Source organism: Diadema setosum, chromosome 17 (assembly GCF_964275005.1).
Source record: "Diadema setosum chromosome 17, eeDiaSeto1, whole genome shotgun sequence".
NCBI classification, from domain to species: domain Eukaryota; kingdom Metazoa; phylum Echinodermata; class Echinoidea; order Diadematoida; family Diadematidae; genus Diadema; species Diadema setosum.
In genome coordinates this window covers 19,524,327-19,529,250 of record NC_092701.1, presented here as the reverse complement: position 1 = coordinate 19,529,250, position 4,924 = coordinate 19,524,327, and positions in this window count along the sequence as shown.

Sequence of the window (4,924 nt, the reverse complement as noted above, 5' to 3'; positions counted from 1 at the left end):
GAAAATATCTCTTAAGGAAAATATAATTCCCGCTTGGATGTCGAATGATTACACCTCGAGAAAGGCAATATATTATGTTACTTTGACACCACGTCGCAGTCACCATTAAAGCTCAGCTGCTATTGTTGTTACAGTGCACAGATGTGCACTTTTGATTATGTATTTCTTGATAGATTGTTGCAAATGCACTCTCCGTGAGATGAAAATGGCGCATCATTTGTAAATGCACTGTAGCAAAGATATGATGCTTGCCAAGTGCACAATTATCTCACATAAATTTAGTTATATTTCACATCGTCGTTGTGCGTCGGTAAAGTGAACCTTCACTCCGCCTACTTTGGCAATTGTCTTGCAAATATTCTTGCATTGTACCTCGCATATTATGTACTATTGATGTAGTATTTTGCGTGTACAGTATTCTACCGGTGTTGTAACACCTTTTGAAAGGATATACAATATTGTCCTCCCGTCTTTGTATGTTATACTGAAACGTGCTTATTCCCTCGGAATGTTTTTGCAAACAATAAAAGTTGCCTTGTGTGTGACTGTCCATCAATGGTAGACATGAAGTGCATTTTTTTGTACCGGTACTTACACTTTGAGACGTTGTTAACCTTGTGAACATTAAACACAGCGCGGTTTTCCTCGTTCATGTTTGCCTTGCAAATAATATTTATTCCGCTGCCTCGTTTTTTACTGCAGTTGAATTTGCATTGGAAATGTGGCTGGAAAGTGTGCATGAAGGAATGTGATATGCAATGTATTATTGTGCGATGTCCTCCGTTTTCGCTTTTTTTTTTTTTTTTTTTTTTTTTTTTTTTTATATGGCGGTGTTAGCTCTAAATATAGCGTGATAATATCCATTCAGGTTTATGAGCGCGCGCGTGTACATAGTTGTATCATTGTCTGGAATTGAATCTCTATTTCCTGACTGTATAGGATTAAAGTGATGGTATATATTGGAGATGAGGATTGGGCTTTTATCTTTTTGCGAGATACCAAGAAACCACTTATGAAAGAGCACAGAGTATACCATTCTAAGAGGAATTCAAAGTGTATTTGATGAAAATCGGTTTTGGAATGGCTGAGATATCCAAAACAAAGTACAACAAAGCAATCGTAATAAAAGATGGGTCCCACCTTTTATTAGGATCGCTCTGTTTTGAATATCTCGGCCATTTCAAAACCAATTTTTTATCAAATAAACGTTGAATTGCTCTTGGAATTCCATGCTCTTTCACATTTCATTAGAGGTTTCTCATAATCTCGCCAAAAAGTGTCAGAAACCTGAAGTTAGGTCTCAACCAAAACTATTATGATTCCTTTAACTTAACTGGATTTAAATGCGCGAACTTCCTTCCCTTTTCTCGTTTCTTTACACACCCTTTTTATGTGCATTATAACTGCCTAATGCGTGACAACGTGTACGCCAAAGATTGCTTTTGGGGGTTTAAATGAGAGGCAAGGCGTGCGTGCAGCGAAATCTTAATTTCATATTCCTCTTTATTTTTCCATACAGGCAAAGAGAAAATAAATTTCAGTAGCTATCCAAGGTTGTAAAATATGCAGTGACATACATGCATACACAAATACTCAAACATATAAACACACACACACACACACACATCCAATATAATATATTTCATAAATCATATTTCATTTATATATGAAAGAAATATGATTTTAGCAATAACAACATAGACCGGCATGAATACTACGATAACACAATCAGTGTAATGAATAGAGACACATTTTCAAACTTTGTGTTGGTATTTTGTTTTACACGACGTTACACCTCAATCTATATATCATTATGGAAATTGATATTTGGTATATTAATTTCATGAAATCGTAAAATTGTGTTGATCTTTTAATGGTTGCGAAGAATTGGAAAATCCAACTTTAATTCTGTTGAAATCACTGCTAAGCGGCTCCATCCATCCACTACCTCTCGTCTTGTTATAGTCTTCTTCTATCTTTTTTTTTTGTCTTTTATCTTCACTCCACGTAATACATTTCTTTCTTTCTCTCTCTCTCTCTCTCTCTCTCTCTATCTATCTATCTATCTATCACACACACACACACAAACACACACACACACACACACACACACACACACACTTTCTCTCTCTTTCTTTCCTCTCTCTTCCGGCGTGACATCGACTTAATGTAGGGATTTGTTCAGGGTTTTTGTTTCGGATTAATTAGGTTAGTTATAGGTCTTTTTGTCTTAGTTTCTTTGTTTCTTCCACCTTTTTATGTATGTTAGTCAATCTATCATATAATTTCTTGTACTACGTGTGGGGGGATGCACCCTACAAGCCCAGCTTTTTAGCATTCCTCCCCATTTCCAACATTTCCGTATACTTACAATTTTTTTTTTGTAAATGTATCCTTTATTTTGTATTATGAAATGTATGTATTCATTTTCTGTAAAATATTTTTGTGTTTCTGTTGAAAATGAAAAAAATAAATGAATTAGTGAAAATGAATGAATCTAATCTAGAAAATGTGTAAAGAATCATTGCTTTCGTGAGGGTTTTTTTTAAAAAATACAAAAACTGACAAAACAGTTTTAAAAAGAACAAGAAAAAAAACGAGTTCTGTAGAAGCACTTTAGTGGCAAAAGGGCGTAGAGAGGAGCTGAGTGGTTTGAATGCTCTTTTTGTCAGTGGTTTAGGTCGACTTGTACGTCATGTCCTCGGGTTATGACGGCGTCGGCGTACACTTAATTAAAAGAGGTGTTTTATGGACCGTGATTAGAACAGCGCCACCATAAAGGTCGTCGTATGCTGGTCAAACTTGCGAGCTATCCCAATTTCACTGCATTTCATGCACTGTCTACATTTTCACATCCATTCGTTGTACTTCACTTATGTTCAGAAAAATTGTGTTCTTTATCTGGTCTGGGTTTGTTTTGTTATTTATTTTATTCCCTGTTGTCATGTTTATACATGTATTTTATCTTTTCATTTCTTTTCTTTTTTTGAAGCGCCATGAGCACCGAAAGGTGGACCTGTGCGCTATACAAATAGCAACTGTTATTATCATATAATGTTTTACCCAGAGACTGAATTCATTCATTCATTCATTCATATAGCTAGGAACATTTCGCGAGTTAGAAACAAGTTTTTTAAGCAATACATTGTAATGATGATTAAATATGCATCCGCAATACTAGTAACTTGATTCTCTTTAAAGGGAAGGACAAAAAAAAAAACACACAAAAACTCAAGCAGGTCTAAAGTACTTAATTATGTTTTACAGGAGATAATTTCAAGTTTCCTGAACTTCCGATTGATATTTGAAAAGATTTCAAGTTCGAAATCAAAGATTAATTATAAGAACACGATAATAATCAAGGCGTGTCTTAACTTTTTTTTTTCAAATAAAGGCTATAGGGCATTGATCTCCTCGGGAACTGTTTTCATCAGACTGATCATAATCCCTTCTGATGTGAACATAACATATCTTGTTTTATACAATGATATGTACACATTCTAATGTTATGATGTATGTGGATGTGTATAAGCAAATACTAATTACGATGAAGTTATATATTCATAGGGCATAGTGTTGTATAGGCATATGTTTGTTTCTGTGAATGAGCGTGTTTGTATGCATGTGAATGAGGTGGCTATCCTTCTGCTATAAAATATTAAGTTTTCCACAGGGAACGATTTTTAGAACAAATTTCGATCGATGCAAACATCGTTCACTTTGCAAGTTGCTTGAAGATCGTGTTAAGTTTCATATCCCTCTTCTGAATGATGGTAATAGAAATAATGATGTCGCATGCAAGTTGCACAAAAGGGACCAAGGCATGTCGTGTATTAGGAGCCTACTTATATCAAGCTACTAGCAGGTGAACTGGACTTGTGAATATTATGTGCGCGAAATACAATAAGAAACATGTAGATGCATGATAGGCCTATATTCATGCCCCGATATGCACTATGACATCATGAATAGATCAAGATTGATTCAAAACTTCAATGAAAGCAGTTCAATCAAGAGTGCGATTGCGAACATTCTACCAAAGAACATGAGACAGAATAAGACGAAGGTGTACAATGACTTCATTTTACAGGTTATGAGACCCATCACTCATCCATGCACTACCACGTATATATGGCGCTGACTGCGTATACTGTGTTAAATTGCTATGATGTTATCTGTTTACGACGTTTTCCGACAATCCTTTTCAGTCGAGTTTGTGGCCTACTTAAAACCAACCCGGCTTGCCTTATTGTGCGTGTGCACTGATTTGTGAAGTCAGGGAATTATTGTCGTATTGTGGCTTCAGTCGTGCCACATTCCTGCTAGAGCGAACCAATCCCGATTCGTAGTTTGCATGATGTCAGAGAGCGGGTCCATTATTGTCGGCCGTTCGTAATGATACCAACGGACTGGGCCAAAAGCGATGAATGAACCGAAAGTACCCATATACTATACATTGTAGGAGAGTTGTAGGGACAACGAATATATCTACGCGTGGGACTATCAGGTTACTTGAACCACCTGCAGGAGGAAACGGTGTTGACGTGCGTGAGATCGTCCGATCGCTTGTGGCGCCGGTTTCCAAGATCTGTGCCTCTCCTGAAGCTGACATCGGCTGAAGTTGATCAATCATGTGGTAGATTCGAGTCATCTTTCACCGATCCGATAATAAACGTTTATCTAGCTATTTACCGCTTCAAAAAGGGGTGTTCACAAGGTTTCATTTCATGAATCGCATTTTCTGCGGCGACACAGCAAACTGTTACTGTCTACAGCTGAAAGCACGAACCGTGGATCTCCGTTCTCCGATTGGACGTGACGATATGGTTTTACCATACCACAGTGCGTTTCGACATAAGCTCTCTGTACTTCTGTAGCACTTTCGGAATTATTAATCAAATTTCATTGTGAAAGAAATAACAAA